Consider the following 24,762-nt stretch of genomic DNA (forward strand, 5'->3'; position numbering starts at 1 on the left):
CCTGAAAGACACCGTGTTTCGTGTCCGAAATGACTGGCTCTTCTCATGAGAATTAAACTCTGTTCTTGATTCCTGCTTCCAGCGCCCGTCTCTTTATTTGGTAACTATTCAACATGGGAACTAAGAGGCGGTTTGCGCCAGCGGCCTGGGCATCGGTAGTAATCTGGGCTCCTTTTCCACACCAAGGCATAGGCCGGGTCACTGCGGTCGCCATACCACCATTCGTTTAACACCAGCAGGTGGGACGCTTGGTAGTAAGATAAGACATCTGACGATGCTAGTCCGCCACAATATGTGGACAGAAAGCAGGTGCGAAGCGCCACCCGGACAGCGCCCCCAGCCCAGAGAAAGCGGCCCAAAGCCGAATTGACCTGGCGGAACCACTGCGGCGAGATAGGGTACGTGTGATTTTGTAGATGATACAGTAGACGCGGGAGGGCTACCATTTTAAATGTGGCGGAGCGGCCATATATATTGAGGGGCATGCGGGACCATGTCTTCATATCCGATCTAACTTTGTCCCACACTGGAACGATATTGCGTTTCCACGAGACTCCCGGTATATCAGACAGGAATACCCCGAGATATTTAAGGCCCCCCGCTGCCACCCGAAGGGTCGACGCCCAGTCGCCAAGCGCCGCACCATTCCCTAGGGTCCATAGGGTAGATTTCTGGACGTTAAGATAAAGTCCAGAGACCTCGCCAAATATCCTCATAATCTCAAGAACTCTTGGGCCCGACCTATTAAGGTCAGTGAGAAAGAACAGCACATCGTCTGCATATAGAGCTATCCTATCCGACTGCCCAGAGTCCCACTCAAACCCCCTCATCTGCGCATCTATGCGGACCCACGCCGCTAGTGGCTCCATGGCGAGAGCAAATAGATATGGCGAGAGTGGGCAGCCCTGTCGGGTACCCCGTCCAATGGGGAAGGTCTCTGAGACAGCACCCGCCACCCGAACCAATGCCGTTAAGTCAGTGTTCAGCAGCCGAACGTAGGAAAGAAAGTGGGGTCCAAGATTTAGCCGTGACAGAAGCGCCTGCAGGTAGACCCAACTCGGAATCGAACACCCGATCTATATCCGCTAGCAGCAACGCCGCCTGGGCTCCAGTAGCTTTCATCATTTCCAGTGCCACTTAGGCTCGTCTGATGTTATGCCTAGTGGCTCTGTGGGGCATAAACCCAGCCTGGTCCGGGTGGACCAGGTTGGTGATCAGCGGGAGGAGGCAGTTGGCTAGGGCCTTGGCGAGTATCTTTGCTTCAGTATTCAGTAATGAGATAGGGCGATAGGATTAATGGCGGTCTGGGGATCTCCCCGGCTTGCAGAAGACCACTATCTCTGCGTGCCTCCAGTCTCCCGACAGGCGGCCCGCCTCCCTCGCAGCCTCCAATGCTCTCTTATAGGGTGCCCCCAGCTGAGTATGATATTTTCGAAAGAACTCGCATGGGAACCCGTTAGGCCCAGGGGCCTTCCCTGCATTTAACTCTCCTAAGGCTGTTCCCAGTTCCTCTGCAGTCAGAGGGAGCACAAGGCTATCACGCTCATCATCAGAGACCCCACGCGGCTGGAGATCCGCCAAAAACTTGTCAACCTCCGCCGCCGGAAGGTATTCCCTGGGGGAGTATTGATTCGCGAAATAGCATGCGAAGCTGTCAGCAATCGCCTTAGGGTCCGAAAGGGAGATACCGGCCCCATCCCGCAGTGCTGGCAGTACCGGCGCCTGAAGTGTGCCTTGGCACAGTCTGTATAGTATTGTGCCCGACTTGTCCCCCCACTGGTAGATTCTGCTCTGTGCCGCAAGCCATGCCTGACGTGATTCCTCTAGTTGCAGGGAAGCAGCATCTCGCTGCGCCTGCAGTAGCTGCCGAACATCTTCCTCCTCTCCGGTTTCTGCACAGGAGCTCTCCAGAGCACGCACACGGTCTGCAGCCCTCTCAAGCTCAACTCCGCGCAACTTACGTGCCCCAGCACACCAGGCTACGTCTACTCCCCGGAGTGTAGGTTTCAATGCTTCCCATAGGGTCATGTCATCCACTCCCGATCCCTCATTATTTGACCAGTAGTGGGCTATCGCTTCCCGCATATGGGATTGATATTCATCTTGCTGAAGGTGCCAGGTGGAGAGGCGCCATCAAAACTGCTGTCGTCTCCTGTCCAGACGGATATCTATGACTACGGGAGAGTGATCGGAGAGCCCGCGCGGGAATATGGTCATCGTTTCTACCCTTCCTATCGTCGGGCAGGGAACAAACAGGTAGTCCAAGTGAGAGAAGGAGCCATGTACTGCTGAGACATAAGTGTATTCCCTATTGCGTGGGTGTTGATAGCGCCAGGCATCCGTCTAACCCAAACTCCGCACCATATCACACAACTTTGTTGACGCAGTCGGCGGCAGCCCACCACTCGGTCTAAAACGGTCTAATGTACCATCCATCACATCATTCCAGTCCCCTCCAACTGCCGCCAGGGCATCCGGGATCTCAGACCAAACAGCAAATATTTTCTCCACCAGGGACCACTGCAGTGGGGGGGGGCATACACACTGCCAAAAACGACTGGCTCACCATCAATCGTACCCTGAACAAACACATATCTACCCTGGGCATCGATCCACTGTGTAGAGTGCACGTATGACACCCTCCGATGAATCAAAACCGCAACACCCCGTGACCCTCTGACGAACCCTGCGTGGTACACCTGTTGATAGCCAAAGTGCTGCAAACTAAGGGTCTTGGTACCCAGGAGATGGATTTCTTGTAATAAAAGGACATCTGCCTTCTCCTTCTTCCCCTGCCTCAGCACAGCACCCCTCTTAATTTTATCAAGCATGCCCCAAACATTCCAGCTCACTATTCGCAGCGCCACCCTGGGGAGCTCCGGAGCTGGGCCTCTATCCGCCATCATTTGTGCACGTGTACAATCGCCTGGGCCTATAGGAGTGAGGCTGCCTGTACCTAAGCAATCGAACCAGCTGGACCATCGTGTAACAATGAACTACTCCTAAACACCCCAAACACCCGCTGTCCCCTAAAGCCCCTTCCCAAACCTGGGCCGAACACAACTTCTTGAACCCCCTCCACCCCCTCCCCCCATACCTCAATAACAGTGAAGTACCTGTCGCGGTGCAGGCGAGCCACCGCCCCCAACGGGAGGTCAGAGGCCACCCACTCCAATGGATCCCCATAGTCGAACCCCACAACCCCAAATTAGACCCTTAAGGGGTCGACTAACACCCGTGAGACCCAGGACTACTGATACCCTGAGGTGAATGTCTGCCCTGCAGTCTCCCCCCCACCCCCCCTCACCCAACAGCACATATCAAAATCTATATTTTTGTCCAATGATGTCGGTATGTGGTGAAGACGCCAGTTACCCCAGCTGGGGAGTGCAGGGCCACCCCTCGATCTCACCTCACTGCACCATGGAGAGATTCACCCCCATTCACGAGTCCACAGTCTGGTGATCCGGAGGAGCGGTCCCCTCCGCTGACTAAGCTCTTTTTTGATTATTTGAGGTAGTTCGTGCTGAGGCTTCCATAACTTTTTTTCCACGGACGGTGTCCACGCCAAATTTGAGTTCTTTTTTTCCAACATCCTGGGGATCCCAAAGGTTCCCAGGGTTTGGGGATTCCTCTGGAGGGAACTGAAAAAACAGCCAAAATGTAGCTAAATGTTGGGGGTTTTGGGAAAAATAGGAATAATTTGCTCCACTAAAAAAGTGTCTATTTGTTTGTGTAAAAATACCACCATTTAACGGTTTGCTGTGCTAATGTCACAATTTTCCCGACTTTCAGGAACATGCAGAGATTAATCAAAAAGCCTATTTATTACCACAGTTTTGGAATTTTTAAAGAAGTAGCCCATTCTTCCTCATATTTGTGCTTTCAACCTACTTCCAGTTTGTGGTAGAAACAGGGGTGAAACTCATAGGTGGTCCCAGAAAGCTATACATTTATGAAACGTAGTAAGAATTCTGAGTTCAGCAAGGGGCCATTTGTGTAGATCCTTCATGGTTTTCCCAAGGAAACTTACTGTTGAAATAAAAACAATTTTGAAAATGAGTAGAAAAAAACTTTCTTAAGTGACAACGTTTTCATTTGTAATTTCCTTTCACAATGACTGATTTACAAAAGCAGTGCACCATCATGTCTGCTAAACCCTTCTGGTTGCGGGGATATATAGGGTTTGTAGTTGTTTCAAGAACCCAAAGTACCCAGAGTCAATAACTGAACTGCACCTTACAATGGTTTTTCATTGTGTGCAGGGTATAAAGCAATTCATATGGTAACATACACAGACTGGACGGAAAAATGGGTATCAAGGAAACCTATGTATTTCTGAAATAGACACCAGATACAGAGTTGAGGAGCAGTGGTTTTTTGAGTTTGTGGGTACCCATATTAGCATGGGATTCGAGGACATTTTTCAAAATGTACTCTGTCTTACACATTGGCTTACATTTGGAAGGCTCAAATGTAGAGAAAAACAATTGATAATAACAAATTTATACTATTCTGTATTTCCACATGTGTGCAGATAACAATGGTACCTCACTTATGTGAGTAGGCCTAGTGCCTGCGACAGGAAAGAGCCCGAAACACAATATGGACACATTACATTTTTCCATTGAAAACTGGCCCTTTTTTGCAATGTAGCTATCTGTGAGTTTTTGGCCCTAGCTCAGCTGGCATCGAGGGAAACCTAGCAATCCTGAACATATTTGAAAACTAGCCACCTAGGGGAATCCAGGGTGGGGTGACTTGTGTGACTCCCACCAGATTTCCTTACCCAGAAGCCCTAGCAAATCTAAAAGTTTGACTAAAACACACATTGACCTCATATTTCTGTGAGATCTGCAGGGAGCCACAAATTTCTTACCATCCAGGATTACCCCAAGTCTCCTGATAAAAAAGGTACCTCACTTAGTGGGTAGGACTAGTGCCCGCGACATGAAAGGCCCCAAAACGCAGAAAGGACATATCACACATGGGAAATGACCAAATATAGGCAGCAGATTACAAATGTTGGTAATGATTTCTGTTCTTGGTTTTGCAAGGGCTGGTCTTGTGTGGACTAGTATTTCATGGATGTTCTTCAATAACTCTGTCAATCAGAACATTTGTAAAGCGCACTACTCACCCGTGAGGGTCTCAAGGCGCTGGGGGGGAGGGGAGTTGCTACTGCTCGAATAGCCAGGTCTTGAGCAGCCTCCTGAGGGTTAGTAGGTCCTGGGTCTGCCGTAGGAGGATAGGGAGAGTTTTCCATGTCTTGGTGGCGAGGTGGGAGAACGATCTGCCGCCGGTGGTCACTCTTTGGATATGGGGGATGGTAGCAAGGGCGAGGTCGGCAGAGCGGAGCTGGTGGTTCGGTGTCTCGAAGGTGAGTCGTCTGTTGAGGTATGCCGGTCCTGTGTTGTGGAGTGCCTTGTGTGCGTGGGTGAGGAGCTTGAAGGTGATCCTCTTGTTGACGGGAAGCCAGTACAGGTCTCTCAGGTGGGGTGTGATGTGGCTGTGGCAAGGGATGTCGAGGATCAGGCGTGCAGAGGCGTTCTGTATGCGTTGTAGTCGTTTCAGGAGTTTGGCCGAGTCTCCTGCGTAGAGGGTGTTTCCGTAGTCCAGCCTGCTGCTGACGAAGGGGGATCCACCTGTAGATCCTGCAGAGCATGCGGAGGGTGTTGAAGCAGGAGGATGAGACGTCATTGACTTGCTTGGTCATGGAGAGTGTTGAGTCGAGGATAAATTGCTTGCGTGGTCGGTGGGTGTTGGTGCTGCTCCCAGTGTGGTCAGCCACCAGGAGTTGTCCCTCGTTGAGGGGGTGGAGACAAGGAAGAGGACCTCCACCATGTCCGAGTTCAGCTTCAGACGGCTGTTCTTCATCCACTCGGCGACGGCCTACATTCCTTCGTGGAGGCTGGTTTTGGCGGTGAGGGGGACCTTGGTGAGGGAGAGGATCAGCTGTGTGTCGTCGGCGTAAGAGATGATGTTGAGGTCGTGCAGTCGGGCGACATGGGGGAGCAGTGCCATGTAGACGTTGAACAATGTCGGGCTGAGGGATGTTCCTTGGGGTACGCCGCAGATGATATCGGAGGCTTCGGAATGGAAAGGGGGAGACAGACGCTCTGGGTTCTGCCGGAAAGGAAGGAGATGGTCCATTCCAGAGCCTTGTCTCAGATCCCTGCGTTGTGGAGGCATTTGCGTAGGGTGTGGTGGCAGACAGTGTCGAAGGCGGCTGATAGGTCCAGGAGGATGAGGGCCGCGGGTTCGCCGTTGTCCAATAGGGCCCAGATGTCATCAGTGGCGGCGATGAGGGCAGTTTCAGTACTGCGGTTGCTGTGGAAGCCAGACTGGGACTGGTCCAGGATGTTGTTCTCTTCGAGGTAGCGGGTCAGTTGTCTGTTGACGGTCTTCTCAATGACCTTCGCTGGGAAGAGGAGCAAGGAGATGGGCCAGAAGTTCTTGAGGTCCCTCGGAGCCGCCCAGGGTTTTTTGAGTAAGGTGTTGATCTAGGCGTGCTTCCAGCTCTCCGGGAAGGTCACAGTCTCAAAGGAGATGTTGATGGCCTTGCGGAGATGGAGTGCAATGGTGGCATTAGCTTTGTTGAAGATGTGGTGTGGGCATGGGTCTGACGGAGAGCCGGGGAGGATGGCGTTCATGATTTTGATGGTGTCGTTGTTGTTTATGTTGGTTCAGGTGAGCAGGGGATCGATGTGGGTGGTAGCCGTGGGGTGGGAGGTGTTGGTGGCTGTTGGGCGGTCAGGTTGTTGAAGCTGTCGTGGATGTCTGTGATCTTGCGTTGGAAGAAAGTGGCAAGGGAGTTGCACAAGTCTTGCGATGATGGGATGTCGTTGGTGTTGGAGCTGGGGTTGGAGACTTCCTTCACGATGTTGAAGAGCTCTTTGCTGTTGTGCGCGTTGTTGTCAAGGCGGTCCTTGAAGGAGGCCCTTTTGGCGGATATGATGAGGTTACGGTGTCTGCGGATGGCGTTCTTGTGGGCTGCGTATCTGTCCAGTGTCTGTTCGCTGTGCCATTTCTTCTCTAGTTTTTGGCAGGTTTGCTTGGAGGTCCGTGGTGAACCAGCTGGCTTTCTTGTTAGTGGGTCTGTTGGAGGGTTTCTTGATTGGGGCAAGAGTGTTGCCGCAGTCATAGATCCATCGCCTGAGGTTGCGGGTGTCGGTGGGGCGATGGGTGGGCTTTGGGCAAGGTTGGTATTTAGCTGGTCTTCGGTGACTTTACTCCAGCTGTGGTGGGGGGTCTGTTGAGTGCGGTGGTGCGTGGTGGGTTTCCGGAAGGTGAAGTGGATTCAGCGATGATTGGTCCAGTGGATTTCGGTGGTGTGGCTGAAGGTGATGTGGGAGCTTGCGGAGACGATGGGGTCAAGTGTGTGGCAGGCGGAGTGGGTGGGCGTTGTGACGAGCTGTCTGAGTCCGAGGTTGGCGAGGTTGTCAATCAGGGTGGTGGAGTTGGTGTCGTTGTTGTTCTTGAGTTGGAAGTTCAGGTCTCCGAGGAGGATGCAGTCTGTGGAGGATATTGCGTGTGTGCTGACGAAGTCGGCGATGGAGTCACTGAACTGAGGCTGTGGTCCGGAGGGTCTGTAGACGATAGTTCCTCTGAGGGTGGTGTTGCGATCAGTGTGGATCTGGAAGTGCAGGTGTTCGGCGGTGCTGAGGGTGTCTTCTGTGCTGGTCGAGGCCCTGAGGGTGTTCTTGTAGATGAAGGCGATTCCACCTCCTACTCCGCTGGTGAGGTCCCTGCGGTTGATCTTGTAGCCGTCCGGGATGGCTATGGCGATGTCAGGTGCCAAGGAGGCGTTCATCCAGGCCTCTGTCATGAAGGCGACGTCCGGAGAGGATGTGTCAATCAGGTCCCAGAGTTCGACGGCGTGTTTGCGTGCGGAGAGGATGTTCAGTAGTATGCATATGAGGTGGTTGTGTCCTGTCACGGTGGGCGGTTTGGCGGCTCGGAGGCTGGTGAAGCTGCAGCTCCGGCAGGAGAAGGGTCCTTTGGTGTGCTTCGGGCGGCCAGGAAGCAGGTATGCAGTCATCCAGTGTTGAATGCGTGGAGGGTGCTGGCGACCTAGTGGCGGCAATCGGTGTGGCGTTCGCGTGATCAGGGGGTCTGGTGCTGGGCGCGGTCCAGTTGCGGATGGGTGCAGACGGGCTTGCCTTAGGCGCTCCAGCGGCACGCAAGTGGCTCGGCCAAGAAGCGCCGTCATATAGGGGGAGGAGTGTCGGATACCCCACAAGACTCACCTTGCTTGTAAAGCGATTCCGCAGAGACGACAAGAGCCTCCGCCCCTGTACCCACCTGACCCGTGCGGAGATTGACACCCAGCAGGGATGAGATGGAACCAGGGATGGGAGCCAAAAAGAAATGAGGAGGTCTTGGTAGAAGTGGAGCAGAGTAGTATCTTGATATAACTGGGGAAACAAGAAGGACCCAATTAGGATAGACCACACCTCCCACTTCAGGGTAGACCACTTAACACATGCACGAAGGAGCACCTGCTTCATTAACTCACCAGGGCTCATGTGGATTCTGGACCAAGGAAAGGAAATGAAAACCAAGTCAAGCGCCCATGCGCTAAGGTAACCAACCAAGGTAAAGCGCCCCTGCGCCGTAATAGGGTAAGCAAGTAAGACCACCAAGGATAAAGCGCTCCTGCGCGGTGATAAACAACCAAGGATACAGCGCTCCTGCGCGGTGATAAACAACCAAGGATACAGCGCCACTGCGCGGTGATAAACAACCAAGGATACAGCGCTCCTGCGTGGCGTAAACAAGAAAGAAGTTCTCAAGGCAAGAGCTACACTGCGGCAAGTAAATGTCACGGACAGCGCTCCTGCGTGGTAACCACAGAAACGGGGAACTCAAGGCAAGCTCTTCAATGCGGCGAGTGAAAAAGTCACGAACATCGCTCTGGCTCGGTTACAGTACCGTAACTGACGACCAAGGTAAGCGCCTCTGTGCTGCGATAAAAGGAGCCAGGGGGCAGTCTGCAGCTTCTTCTGGGCTCTGGACGGGTTCAGGAAAAGGAATCTGAAGCACAGAGCCAGCGGGAAACGCAGCGTTTAAGCGTTTCCCCCGGAAGTGCTTTGAGGCAAGAAGAACTAGACCGGGACTTCACTTCCTCCCGGGAGTGAGGATTCCGATGCCTGCATGTGTTTGGCGGCCGCTCAGGATGGCAAAAATGCCGCAACGCGACAAGGAGGGAGGTAGGAGCAGCTGGGAGGCGGAAGCGGGGTGGGGAATGGGCGAGCTGGGAAGCGGGGCCACAGGGGACGCAGCAGCGGGAAACGGGCAGGGAGCGGAGGAGGCAGGAGGCAAAGGCACAAAGGGGCACAGGATAAAAATACCCAACAACGGGGCACAGAAAGAGAAGGGCAGCAGTGGGCACAGAATACAAATTACACAACAGTGGCGCACAGAGAGAAAAAAGGGAAACAACGGGCACAGAATAAAAGTAATGCAACAGTGGGGCACAGAGAGAAAAAGGGCAACTATGGGCACAGAATAAAAGTAAGGCAACAGTGGGGCACAAGGGGCACTGAGGAATCAGCAGTACGAGAGAACACAACAGTGGCAGTAGCTAGAACAGGGCACGGACGCACAGATGTTGCTGTGCGGTGTGGGGGAATGACCTGCCTGAACCAGGGTCAAGGGTCGCTCTCCTCCCCGCGCAGCGGCCGGCATATAAGGGGAGGAGGGAGGGAGGAGCAGCTGGGAGGCGGGAGCGGGCGGCGAATGGGCGAGCAGGGGGGCGGGAATGCAGCAGCTGGAAACGAGCGGCGAGCGGAGGAGGCAGGAGGCAAATCTCAGTTTGGGCCATTTGAGGGATCAAGATGTGAGGCTGCGCCAGTTTCTGTTCACAGTCTTCTTCACAGCGTTGGAATCTGTATTGTACGTTGTAACGCAGGTGAGTGTTTCTTCCGTCTGTTCTTTTGTGCAGGTATTTAAAAGAGTGTCTCTATGTTGATTCCTTGCTCTCTTTTGGCATTTTTATATTACTCTGTTTGGGTAGTCTCTAGCTCTTATTTACATAGATCTTTGGCTTTTGTTTTGTAATCTATTTTGTTGCAGTTTCGTTGGATATGTAAAAATTGACTGTAGGGGAGATTCTCCCTCAGGGGGCATGGATGGAAGATGTTGCATAAGAGAAGACTGTTCTTTGCAGTAGATTTGTAGAAGGTTTTGGTGTTGATGGTATTGTTTTCAATATAGATTGTTCTGTCAAGAAAATCCAATTTGTGGTTGTCTGCTGTGTAAATGAATCGAAATTCATCTCTGGTATTAATGCATCTATGGAATTCTGGTAGAGTGTCCGGTGTGTCTTTCCAGATCATCATCACATTGTCGATGTAACGCCTACAGAAGAGTATTTTGGCTCTGTATGGATTGTTCTCATTGAGGATGTGGATGGTCTCAAAGTTACTCATATAAAGCCCTGCTATGCTTGGGGCGAATGTGCTGCCCATTGAAGTTCCATGGGATTGAAGGTACAGTGTTCCATTGTAGTCAAAAACATTCTCGGTAAGGGCTAACTGACAGCATTCCATCACAAAATGTCTGGGGGTCTTGTGATCCCACTGTTGTGCAAACAGTATATCCTCAATTGTTTGGAGAGTCTTTTGTTGTGGTAGGCTGGTGTATAGACTTTCTACGTTGAGTCCTACTAGACACATGGTTCCTTCTTCAAAGGTAAATCCTTTTAAATGATTGAGTAGGTCTCGGGTGTCTTTAAGGAATGTAGGGGTATTTTGGACCAGAGGTCTTAAGTAATGGTCAGCAAATTGAGATAGGGACTCGAGAACTGAGTCAATCCCTGACACTATTGGTCGTCCTGGTGGTGGCATCCTATTTTTGTGTGTCTTTGGTAATAAATAAAAGAATGGGGTTCTGGGGGATTTTGTTTTCAGAGAATCAGCCTCATTCTTGGAGATCTAGCAATTGATCTCCGCTTCTTCCCTATGCCAGAGGAGTTGATCTTGCAAGATCCACCTCTTACAGACAGGCAAATCAGTATTTTCTTTTATACCCTGCAGACGCTTCTGACTAAATACAGTTGTAATATTTACAAGTGTGTACCACGGCACAGTGCATCGCCAATAAATCATATCACTCTATGCACTGTAGCAACAAGCTAGCTGCTAAAAGTGTTCCAGACTAAGGGCCTGATTACTAGTTTGGCGGTCTTCCTGTGGGTTGCCACGCCACCGTCCAACAGGAAGATTGCCAAACTCGTAGTCAGACCGCCTGCCAGATTAAGAGTTTAATCCTGGCAGGCGGTCTGTGCTGCGACAGTCCTATGGCGGTGTCTTTCTAAGGCTCAAAGAAGAGCCTTAGAAAGGCACAGGTGTGGGAGTGCCGCAGCACATTCCTGCACAGGAAGAAATGCACCATATTGTGCTTTTGTTCCTGTGTAGGTATAGAAGAGAAGGGTTAACCCAATAAAGTCGCTGGGACCTGGGTGACTATCGTTAAGAATAAAGGGGTCCCAGTGAGAGAAAGGAACACATTATTTAAAAGCCATTTGAATAAATCTAGTCAACAAAGAGTACCTCTATAATGTTTAATTCACATTATAGGAAAAAATGCAGTAATAAGCAATTACAAAGCATACAAAAATGTAGTTGTATAGGTGCCCCTGGGGGTAGGAGGGACGTGATGTTGTGAGGGTAGAGTGGGGGGGAATTCGTGACAGTAAAAACACGATATTGATCAAACAGTAGTACGAGTACAATGTCAAATATTAAGTGAAACAGGTAATGAATCAACACAGAAATTCAAAAAGCACATGCCCCAATGTCCATATTATACAAGCATAGTGGGTTGGAGGGGGCTGTGTTTGAAGACAAGGACGTGTGTCGACGTTTCGACCCTATGGGAGCAGGAATAGTTGGACTCCTTGCATATGGGTCTTCATCAGGACGGGTAGGGATGGTGGGGCAGACAACCTATTATTAGAAAGATGAATTAGATATATTACTTAATAATGAGCAAATCTCGAGTCTGATGTGGGTAGACACAAGGTATACAAAAAAGGCGTACCTGAATAAATCAGTCTAGAAGGTAAGAGTTTCAGGAGAAAAAGTCGATGACGAATATTCTATCCTGAGAAAAATCATTAATGTACCCATTAAAAATATCGTCAGGCTGATTATAACCATCATGTTCATTCAGAGTGTAATGTGAGATATTCACCACGGGATTGATGATGGATGTTTGCGTTACCAACGATAGGTTTTGTTCCGTGTGGTTCTCTCTCCATGCTGTTCCTGTTGAAAATGTACCTGTTTCGAAGCTTGGCCTCGTCCGGTGTCCCAGTTGGTGTTGTTCTGGTTCTGTCCACATGTTTGGCCTCTGTTCGAATAGTTCCCTCTGCCTCTCGGAGGGCGCCATGGTGCGGGTCGTTGTCCTAAAAAAGGTGCGTATTGTGGTGACTGATAACAGTAGTCCGGATAGTTGTATGAACGACTGGGACCAGCAAATTCCTGTTCGCCTTCAGAACTATAGGAAGAGTCGGAGAAGGTTGTGTAATTCCTTCTACCACGGAAACTTCCTCGGCCTCTGTTGGTGAATCTTCCTTGTTGGTCTTGTTTATAATAATCGTCTTGGAGGTAAGGGTAAGTTTTCTTTTTGTCATATAATCTGATATCTCTGGCGAGTTTCTCTAATTTCCGATTTTGGGTGGTGAGATCAAAATCTTTCAAAGTGGCTTCCAGATTGTTAAGGGTTTCTTTAGCCCCTGCTAGGTTAGCATCCGCAGCAATCTCTGCTCTAAGTGACTTGATTTCGCTAGTCAGTACTTGGATCTGTTGGGCAGCTGTTTCTATCCCAAGCACCATCCAATGGCGAGAGCAGTTATTCGATATATGACTAAACCCTTCCCTGAATTTAGGAACCTCAACAAAGATGGCTGGTTCAATCTTTATCTGTAAGCCAATCGGAATGATGTTCTCCTTCAGATATTTCGTGAGTAGATGTCCGTGCCAGCGGGTACGGATCAATTTCTTTTACGGCATCAGGAAGTTCCTCACTCTCCTCGAGGTTCCCGAGAGAGACGCCGAGTTGTTCTTGACCGGTAAGCCCTCTCAGGTACTGGCTCCCTCAACATGTCACTTTGATGACTCTTCCGCCAATCAAATATTAACGGCGCCCCGTTACTCTCTCCCCCTTACAGGATACTGCTCCTGATTGATGCAGACCATATCTTCCGATTATTGAGTTTAGCAAGAACCTTCACGCTACTCGGTAAGCCCTGCCTCCTTTGAACTCTCTTTCCGAGTTTTTCCTCTCGAACTGGCCCAATTTTAAATGCTGTTCCCCTTATGTATAGATTCGTTGAGTGGCTCTCCCTATCCAGCATTCGGATCTTTCTCCTGGAAACCGGACTTTACTTAATAAGTAAGTGTGACGACATTTTTACACCCTTAATTTAATGGTTATATTCAGCCTGACGATATTTTTAATGGGTACATTAATGATTTTTCTCAGGATAGAATATTCGTCATCGACTTTTTCTCCTGAAACTCTTACCTTCTAGACTGATTTATTCAGGTACGCCTTTTTTGTATACCTTGTGTCTACCCACATCAGACTCGAGATTTGCTCATTATTAAGTAATATATCTAATTCATCTTTCTAATAATAGGTTGTCTGCCCCACCATCCCTACCCGTCCTGATGAAGACCCATATGCAAGGAGTCCAACTATTCCTGCTCCCATAGGGTCGAAACGTCCACACACGTCCTTGTCTTCAAACACAGCCCCCTCCAACCCACTATGCTTGTATAATATGGACATTGGGGCATGTGCTTTTTAGGTTTCGACTTTTGGCGAGGGGCGAAGCCCCTCCCAGTCGAAATCTTTTGTTTTTAGTAGTGAGGTTAGGACAGCCTCTGTTTCCAATTGGCTAGCTCCATAAATGGAGGCTAGCCATTGGGAGGCAGAGGCTGTCAATCGCGCTTTCTCACGAAAACGCGATTCGGGGGCGTTTCTGGTGCTTTTTTTAAGCCCCGCCCCTTTGTCCCGGGCCGCGCTGCGATTGGCTGCCGGCCCAGGACACCCCCGTGACGTCATTCCCGGGCCGCGCTGTGATTGGCTGCCGGCCCGGGACACCCCCGTGACGTCAGCCAATCAGAGCGCGGCCCGGGACCTGACTTGTTCTACACTTGTATTGTACTTATCTTTTTTTAGCCCGTGTCTCGTTTTTAGGTTTCGACTTTTGGCGAGGGGCGAAGCCCCTCCCAGTCGAAATCTTTTGTTTTTAGTAGTGAGGTTAGGACAGCCTCTGTTTCCAATTGGCTAGCTCCATAAATGGAGGCTAGACATTGGGAGACAGAGGCTGTCAATCGCGCTTTCTCCAGAAAATGCGATTCGGGGGCGTTTCTGGTGCTTTTTTTAAGCCCCGCCCCTTTGTCCCGGGCCGCGCTGCGATTGGCTGCCGGCCCGGGACACCCCTGTGACGTCATTCCCGGGCCGCGCTGTGATTGGCTGCCGGCCCGGGACACCCCCGTGACGTCAGCCAATCACAGCGCGGCCCGGGACCTGACTGTTAGGTTTTGCCTCGGCAATGCGTACGAAGTACGCATGTGCCAGCAAAATCTAATGTTTTCCTCTGTGGAGGGGGGTTGTTTTTGTGTCACTTCATGCCGACCACGAGCCCAGGTGAGTGCTTGTTTTAAATGCATTCAAGCACCCTATATTTTATTATAAATTTCCAGTTTTTTAACTGCATGCCCAAATACAGCTAACATGCTACTGTGTTAACTGCCCTGTTCGTCACTGTGATTTATTGATCGTGTTCACTGTTTAATTCAACCGTTTTAATCTTTAAGACTGATCTTACTCACTACGTGTCTGGGTTATGACTTTATTAAAATGCATACCTTTCAGTCATGGTGTAAACGTTTCCAGGTCTCTTATGTTAACACCCCATACGACCCTGTCACTTTTGACAATTATGGTCAGCACAATCTTCCTCCAGCGATGAGAAATGACAAGCTAATCTACTCTTCAATTTCACGAATGAGTTCACTTCTATTTTCATTTGCAAACTTATAGAGACTTAAAAAAAATGCTGAATGTATCCAGCTGTACTACCAGTGAGTGGAAGGGTGCATGCAGCTCTGGGTGAGTCATCTTACCCATAGACCAAAAAAAGCATGTAACAACCATATCCTGTTGCTGGGCACTGTGCTGCTTCACCCAAGCCGAGCATGTGTGACATATCTGCTCTTGGTCTACGATTGTAAATAAAGTACCCAACAGTGTGTGAGAAAAATTACATCTTGCTAGCTCTGCATCTGTCACGTTAACTATGCTATTCGCTAAAAAACCAATTCGGTGTATACGTTAGCGGCGCAGGCGATTGAACGTTTCACAAAGTAAACTGAGGAACTGGGACTTCCTACGTTGTGCTGAGGTCACACCCAGTAATTTCGCACCTAAGCAAACGAACCTAAAAACCCACCTGATGGCAGAGGATCTTTTGGTGTACCAGTCTGGCATACCCATCCAGCCGAACTCCGGAGTTGCTTCGGCTTCTCATCTTATGTCCCAAAATCTACGTGTCCGCCTTGTCCACAGGCAATAGGGGGAAAAAAACAACCTTTGACTTTCTTTCCGAGAACACGGGCAGTTCAGAGAAAAGCTTTCACGCAGCAAGATCCAGCGAGCTCACAGCTTTTAAGTTCCAAACGTCGCAGTCTTTATTTTTAAAAAAAACGTAAATATGTTCAATGTCTCGGCAGTATTGATGACGCTGTAAGTTCACAGTGCCTCGCCAGTATTCTTTATAATTGACTATCTTCAAGAAAAATGTTCCATCGCAAGACAAGCACTCTTGGTCAAAACGCCGGTAAAATCAAGAGTATTTCGATGCCCTAAATTTCTGGCTTTACTGACATTTAAAAAAATAGTTTTATTTTAAAAATAACAAAAGTCGTCCTTAAGTGTGTATTCGAAGACGCATAAGATCATCTGAAACATAAAAGCGTTCCTCTGGTTTCTGGAGAGATCCACATGCGGGGGCTGAAACGGCACTGCTTGCTGCTCGGCTGGCGAGTGTGTAACCACAGCAACTTTGACCCTGTGGTGGCACGGCGTCAGCTGGCTGTGCACGACGGTAAAACTCTCACGTGCCCACTTCTCACCAGCTCAGTTACACACTGCCAGCTGGTGCACTGCCCAGCGCCCAGAGCCGGCATGTGTACCTACAAGCGTGTGCACTAACATACAGCGCCGATTCAAAAGCGCCTCGAAATATACCAATGCTCTACCAGCGAGGAGGCCTTCCCAGTGATGTAAAATAGTCTTATGTTCGATTAACCAAGGATCACCAGAAACTACATGAACAAGTTCCAAGTCTCATTTAAAGTGTACCGGTGATGTATCCTTCATGAAAGGAACTTAACACCGCCGCAAAGGGGAATAATAAATATAACATTCAATTACAAAAAGAATATGTATCCTTGCTCCTCAGCAAAGCGCACAGCTCCCGAAACATCCGGGGAGAACTACTCCACACATCACCAACAGGACGCCATGTGTTTCATAACATATTTGCACACAAATGCTTTCAAGCAATCAGAAACGATCAAACATATTTTAGAGTAATAGAAAAGTGTGCTCATCGTGGATTGGTTGAAGTGGAGCCTATTCCAATGATTGGCTACGGAGAGCGCGTGAGTAGTTCATACACTGTCGGGCCATTGGCTGGAATATTCTTGACAGTTTTAGATTGGCTACAAAACCGTCTAGTTTTTACCCTCAGAAGGGCCCTTGGGGTAGCTCACGTTCCAGTAGGCCCGCCTCAATTCTGCTCTCATTGGTTGAGCCTTCGGCAAGCTCCAATTTAGGAGTCAGTCTGTGATTGGCTGAAACTATGCCTTCACAGCTGTAATAGCTAGCTGGCCAGCTGCCTTGCTAAGGACACGACCCAGATGAGCCCTGGGGGCGTCCGTCGCAGTGAGAGATTTGTGCCGGATCGATGCTTACAACAAGGAGCATCCAGGACACAGCTAAAGCTTTTTGTATGTTGTTTAGGGATTGCCTTATAGGGACGAGGTCGGATTTGGATCAGTCGCTGTGCGTTTGGTTCGGGGGGGGGGAGGGGCGGGCCTCACTCCGGTACATCACACAAACTGTTTCAAGTCCTGAACTGTTTCCCTACAAATCATAGTAATCAGTTAAGTTCGTCTAATTATTTAAATAGGAACAACTACGACACCCAGAATGCATTTGGCTGATACATTAAAGCCTAGGACTGGAACCTGTGTGACATGGCCTGGAGTTAGTTGGTCACTCTGGTTGCTGTGCATTACCTGCATGAAATGATAAAGTCGATGGTTATCCTGGAAATCTACAGTGGCTTTGGGTACCTCTGCTTTTCGCTCTGGCTACTTACTCCCTGCATCAGTGCTAGGCCTTTTAGACCTGGTCTGGAGACACCTCTAGTTAATTCACAAGCCAGATCCAATCAAAAAATACACAATTAAAAAAATATACCCACCTACAACGTAGAGGGGCTTTGGGTGAGCTCCCTTCATCGCATACTGCTTTCACCCACAAGAGCCTACAGAATGGGGACATGGGTACCACCAAGGTATTCTACCATTCTTTATGGATCGAGTTTCTGTGTCTTTGCCTATAAGTCTCATTCCTGTTCAGGTTTTGATGGAAAAGCAATTGTTGGCTAAGTATTTTTCAGTGCGTGGTAGATGACAATAACGGGGTGGCTGGCCGTTGCTTTTTCCTTAGAAACCGTGGATTAGCAATGTATATGGTTACTTGCCTTTCCTCAGAGTGAAAGATTTTGTGTGTTTTTGTGTTAGTCCTAGATTTTTCTGTGAAGAGAGGTAGGGAGAACGTAGCAATACACTCTTAGTCCCCAAATATATTGTTCAAACAGCAAGAAGTGAGATGTGGGCTGCCCTGCCTCTGGGTGGGTGTGTGTGTGTGGGGCTCTGGGTGGGTGTGGGTGTGGGGCTCTGGGTGGGTGTGTGTGTGTGGGGCTCTGGGTGTGTGTGTGTGTGGGGCTCTGGGTTGTGTGTGGGGCTCTGGGTGGGTGTGTGTGTGTGTGGGACTCTGGGTGTGTGTGTGGGGCTCTGGGTGTGTGTGTGTGGGGCTATGGGTGTGGGTGTGTGTGTGTGGCTCTGGGTGGGTGTGTGTGGGGGGGGGCTCTGGGTGGGTTGTGTGTTTGTTGGGGGGGTCTGGGTGTGTGTGTGTGTCTCTGGGTGTGTGTGTGTCTCTGGGTGTGTGTGTGTCTCTGTGTGTGTCTCTGTGTGTGTGTGGCTCTGTGTGTGTGTGTGGCTCTGTGTGTGTGTGGTAGTAATTGCTGTCTGCTGAGCTCGTTCGTAGGGTACAATAGGTCTCACATTGCGAGAGATTAAGCTAATGGCAATGTAAATGACAAAACCAACACATAAATACAAAGTTTGTCATTTACAATGCCAATAGCTCTAACTTTTCCAAAGGCGAAACCATTGCATTGTAAATGCTTGTTTTCTATTTCTAATTATTTATTGCTTAACTTTTTCTTCAGTTTTGACAAAGAAAAAATTCTTATTCGTTCCTAGTTTCCTTTGTCAGTTCCTTCCTCGTTTCAGATTTTCTGCTCTTCCTGGCTTAATGCAACTCTTCCAGTCTGCCCGTTTCTCCTTAGTTTTCCCAGACCTTTCGTGTGTTTCTGCCGTTCCCGCGTCTTGCTCTGCTTCTACGAGTGCTTTAGGTGGGGGCATATAGCTGCTCTATTACTTATAATTACGGAGTGTCTCTGCCTCAGGAGGATACAGCATATGATGCGAAATCCCCCTCCCCCCACCTGGCCGCTCCCCCCCCCAACCCCCCACCACCACCGCCCCCCCCCGCCCCCACCTCTCTCAGCCCTGCGTGTCCTTATACACGTCCCAGACTGTGCGCAATTAAACGCGTGGTCCCTGGAGTGTCAAAGTGCATCAACTTTAAGTTAGTCAGGATAGTTCGGAACTCGTCTGAGTCACCCGCTCAGGGGCCGCCCCTCCCAGCTGATCCCTGCCCCCCCGGCCGCCCCTTTCTTCTGTCTAGAAACGGGGAGGGGGGCTGGGGTTCGGGAGTTCCGCCCTCTGCCTAATTCTTCTGAGTGGCGGCACCACTTACCGAAAACAAAACAAACTCCCTCCGCGCTGCGGCGGGAGTCCGTGTAATGAGTCGATACTAAAAAAAAATGATCATAAAAGAAATGTATATATTAATGTATTGGGTGATTTGAAGTGCTGCACGTCACACATTTCAGAAATAAAAACGAAATTAAAGGTCTGATTTTTACAAACGGTGGCGATAAGCCGGTCTGCATGTTAGAAGTAATAAAAATAAAAAATAAACTACTGATATTTCAAAAACGATAACATAGCAAAACCCATGCACGCACAGACAGCACGCTGACAAAATTAGCGAATTAATGATTACACAACAATGCGCACACATATACGTAATGTGTTCACTGCCTACGTAATTTTAAGATAAAGATACATTGCGCCCGATATGGACGCCTAAAGTAGTTATAGAGACTTTATTCTCGAGGCTGAAATTAATATTCCCCAGCTCCTCACCCTCCCTGCCACGCTTTCTTCCTGTCCCCCCGCCCCTCCCATCCCCCGAGTACTTCCGTCCCCGACCGGCGACAGATTTGTCTCTTTCGCATCCAATGTTTACAGCGATGCTTCCCCTTCCGTCGCCGGGTGCCTCTTAGCCTGGTAGACCCTCTCACCCAGCCTTAAGAGAACGCCTCGCTGTACACCTATGAGGAGCCCTCTCTCCCCCTCTCCCCGATGCCCTCAAAGCACCTCTCGGGCCCTCCGCCGATCGGAAATGAGTGAAACCAGAACCCTCTTTAAAAAAAAGCCATTTTGGAAAGTTCGTGGCTTGGCTGCGTATATACAGAGTCAGACGCGATACAACCGGATTTCACGAGACTTCAATTGAAACATCGTTCCGAAGTCAAACTGATCACAATGACAGTCCTGCTCACGAGGTCTCCAAATGAAGTGGGAGGAAGTAACCTTGATATGCCCTTCTCTTCTGCCACTTTACGATTTCTTCTTTTTTTTGCATTTCTAGAAGACAGATGAGATTCATTCTGAAGCATCTTATGTTCAGCAGGCCTTGCGCTCTGCAGGAAATATTGGGTCCTAATAGATGGATCAGAAATTAGAAGGTATGTGCTCCAAAACCAGAAAGAATGTTCTGAAACTAGAGCTGAGACCCCCAAACTAGAGCCACTGATCTGGAACTAGGACTGACTTGCAAGAACCCATGCCCACAAACGTCCTGAAATCAGAACTAACAGTTTGAAAGGAGTACCCGAATCGGAAACCATATCTTCGAAAGAAGAACTACACTTCTGAAATCAGACCCAAGGATCTGTACCTCGGGTCTGAAACCAGAACTGAAGCTCTGAGCCGGAACTAAGCTCAGAAACTAGAGCTAATTTCCCAGAGCCCATAGCTACTATTCCTAAATGAGAACGAATGTTCACTAATCAGAACTAATACTTTGTAACTAAAAAGAAGGAAACTATGAAACCATAACTAGAGCTCTGAACCTTCTGAAACAGAGCTGATGTTCTAAAATTAGAACTGAGCCCTGAAACCAAGACAAGAGCCCCGAAACTAGAAGCAATACTTTAAAACTAAAACTAAGCTCTGAATACTAGCAGGAAGCTTGGAAGCCAGAACTAATGCTCTAAAAATAGAACTGTGCTTTGAAGCCTGGACTGGAACAAATAACTAACTATAACAAATAACTAAACTCTGAAACTAGAACTAATTTCTTTTACTGGAACTAATACACTGAAATTAGAACTAACACTTTCAAACTAAATTCTACCAGCAGAACTAACACTCTGAAAGTGGAACTAGTTTTAAAATGACAACCTCTCTGTAAGCACATGGGACACACATCTCCAGCCCCTCCGCCACCCGATACCGGTCGGAGCACCTCCGAAATTCGCAAGTATTCAAAAAGGAGTGAAACTAGAAACAGCCATTTTGAAAAGCTCCTGACCAATGCTGAGAAATTAGAACTGAGCTCTTAAACCAAAGAACGGTGCTATGAAACTACATCTAAAGATATGAGCTACGGACTAAGCTTTGAGCAGAACTAATAACCGAAATCTAGAATTAACACTTTGAAACTAGAACTAAGTTCAACAAGCATTTACAATGCAACGGTTTCGCCTTTGGAAAAGTTAGAGCTATTGGCAATGTAAAGGACAATGCCATTTATTTATCTGTTTTCAAAACCAACACATAAATACAAATTTTGTCATTTACAATGCCAATAGCTCAAACTTTTCCAAAGGCGAAACCGTTGCATTGTAAATGCTTGTTGAATTTCTGTGTTGATTCATTACCTGTTTCACTTAATATTTGACATTGTACTCGTACTACTGTTTGATCAATATCGTGTTTTTACTGTCACGAATTCCCCCCCACTCTACCCTCACAACATCACGTCCCTCCTACCCCCAGGGGCACCTATACAACTACATTTTTGTATGCTTTGTAATTGCTTATTACTGCATTTTTTCCTATAATGTGAATTAAACATTATAGAGGTACTCTTTGTTGACTAGATTTATTCAAATGGCTTTTAAATAATGTGTTCCTTTCTCTCACTGGGACCCCTTTATTCTTAACGTTTGTTCCTGTGTAGGAACAGGGTCTTCAGAAATACAGAGGGCACACCATGTGGCCCCTTGCATACACTACCGTGCACAGAGGTGACAGGGTCCCTGTAAGGGCCCCTTTAGTTTCCTCACCCTTTTCATGGCGGGTTTACCAGCATGAAAAGGAGGGCCGCGAGGAATCTCATAATATGTTCACTGGTGCCACAGGAGCCCACCAGGATATTACTTTCTCTGACCGCTGCGCAACCACTGCAGGATCACGGAGCCCTGGTGGTTGCAGTGGTTCTGTGGCAGTCCCACTGCTGCACCTATAATATGGCGGTCGAACAGTCAATGCGACGGTGGTTGCACAGTCACCGCAACAACCACGGTCCCATAGACTGCCGTAGTCATAATTAGGCTCTAGGAAGCTTGTAAAAAGAGATGAACCTAACGAGGGTCACTGAAGTAGCAGTTAATGTACTTGGTTCTTTTTCTACCAAGGCCTTAACTAAGCCAATCCCCGGGAGGTATTTCTCCACTTGGAGCTATGCTTCCAATGAAGGGAACACAAAACTCATCCCATTAATTATCAGATTTTCTGATGTTGAGAATGGACATGGATGGCTTGCTTGATTTTTATGAGGATAATGACAAAACTATGGATGCAGTTTTAAAACAAATATAGGTAAAAATGCAAAATGTTGGATTAAACTTGAAACAAATATATTCGTACACTGAGAATAACTCAACCGTCAATTAATGAATATGTGTGAGATTGCAGAAGTTGAATGACGAGAACTTAAGCACCATGTTCCTACCAGACGTCTCAGCCTTTTCTGAGCATCTGTTTCCTAAGACAAGTCAAAAGTTTATTAACAGCAATTTGAGCCATAACAATTAAAACATTGTCACTTCCAGGTCATAACAAAAACAACCGCAATTCATATCAACTTAAAACAATTTAAACACAGTTTATAAAAATGCTACTCTTTGGGCATCAACAATAGTATACTTTCTATGTAATAATGCAAAGTGCAAGTGCAAGTGCAAACTAATGTCCTACAACACCCTATTAAAGTGAATTTTATTAGATGGAGCGGTCATTGGATCTTGTAAGACGTTCCAGCTAGCTGTACTTAGGTGCAAATACCTACGTCTGAGTCTACTAGTTATCTTCTCAGAGCAAATATACCTTTTAGAAAACCTGATGACTATCTTATAGTCAACAGAAATAAAACATGAGCACAAGCCTGCTGCACAGAATTTACCTGTTATCCTTAAAGACAATGATTTGTCCAAATAATTGCAATTTTTATGACAACCCACTAAAAATGAATCCTGGGATATGGGCCAATAGGAAGCCGATACCTATATGAGCATTTTATAAAGTACAGGCGCAAGTTATAAATATCCCATAATAACTCTCAACGCCCTGTCTAATCAGTCGGAAGCTCCAGATCGCCCATTATGCCACCATTTTAAGAGGGACCGATTTATCAAATGACAAATGCGGCCTCCAGGGCCAAACAGAGAGAGGGGAAAGCTGTTTGCTAACTGTCAGTTTATAATTTGTATCCACATCCTTCTTCTCTGTCTATAGTAGATCTTGTGACCTTCCAAGCAGCATGCATATACAAAGCAAATGTATGGTATATTTCCACACGATCAGATGTATAACATTTCTTTTTTTGTTTGAATCTTTTTATTGATTAACATTTTTTGTTCTTTGCACATTTTAAGCATAGTCGGAGCAGTGCTCATGCATCAAGAAAGAAAGAAGTGATTGCCAACAGCATAATGTACAGTACCCTGCAGCAAAAGGAGAGACAGATGAGTATATCCCAGTGACCACAAGAAGTCATTGGATAATATCCATAGACAGGTTGGATCAGTACTGATGAGTTTCACCACTGGGTGGCATGCAAACGTTTCAGATATAGTGCAGCTCGAACCAAACTGGGGACATAGGGTTCAACAAAATGAGGACAACATAAGTCAAGGAAGGGAAAGGAAGTTGCTTCAGACCTGCTGCAGCATCTAGTGTAGCCGGGGGAGCCAGAGCTGCCAGGATCCAGTGGCAATGAAGTTCAGGAACAGGAGAGTCAAATCAGCCTGGAGGTCAGTGCTATTCATCACCCCTGCCGGTGGGGGATAAACTATGGGTACCGGCCCCAGATAATGTATTCGGGTCCCCGGTGTCAGTGACCATTTCGTGGAGCTTGGAAACCATTGTGTTCCACTGAGGCACTAGGGGGAATTTATGAATGGCGAGTAGGTCCTCCCTATGTAGCGCCACACCCTCCGCCTTAGCCCAATTAAGGAGGGATCGGCGCCAGGCAAGTGGATGCGGCGACAGAGGGGATTTCCATCGCCTGGTGATCAATCGTTTGGCCGTTATTACACCCAGGTCGAGAAATTGTGTGGCAGCTCTATATTTTTTGTTTCTGCTAAAGAGGTGTAATACATGGGCTTCCCAACTGGGGGGAATGGCTCGGGAGGTGGAAGTTGTCAGGGTGACTGTCACATTGCTCCAGTACTCATTTAAGGCTGAACAATGCCAGAGCATATGGAGAATGTCGGCAGCTAACTGCCGGCAGCGGGGGCAAGCCGCGTCTGCGTGGAGGAAGTACCTGTTGATTTGAGCTGGGGTAAGGTAAGCCTGATGCAGCACGAAGAATTGAGTTTGTTTGAACCATTGATTATGTAAAATGTAAGTCGGGCTGCCTCAAACAACAGTCCACTGTCTATCTGTGAATGCCCTCCACAGGGCCCCCTCCCAATGATGCCACAGTCGAGTGCGGTCAGCCTCCGTGTGTTGCCGGATGGAAGATGTGAACCAGCACGTGAGGTGTCTCCCTGTCCCCATCACACAAAGGTTTGCAATGTGTGGTGTATGGGAGGCTCCTGAGTAAGTGTACCCCATTTAGAAGATAACAAAGCTATAATTTTTCTATGTAGGAAAAACTGCCCAGGGCACAGGTTCCCTTTCTCTATGAGTTCCTGGTATGGGATGAGGGTGTCGTCCTGGAAAAGATCTCCCATGTCCTGTATTCCCTCTGAGGCCCAGTGTTGTAACTCAGTCACCATTGTGTAGGTGTCCCCTCGTGGAGTTCCCA

This window comes from Lissotriton vulgaris, chromosome 4_1 (assembly GCF_964263255.1).
Source record: "Lissotriton vulgaris chromosome 4_1, aLisVul1.2, whole genome shotgun sequence".
Classification (NCBI taxonomy): domain Eukaryota; kingdom Metazoa; phylum Chordata; class Amphibia; order Caudata; family Salamandridae; genus Lissotriton; species Lissotriton vulgaris.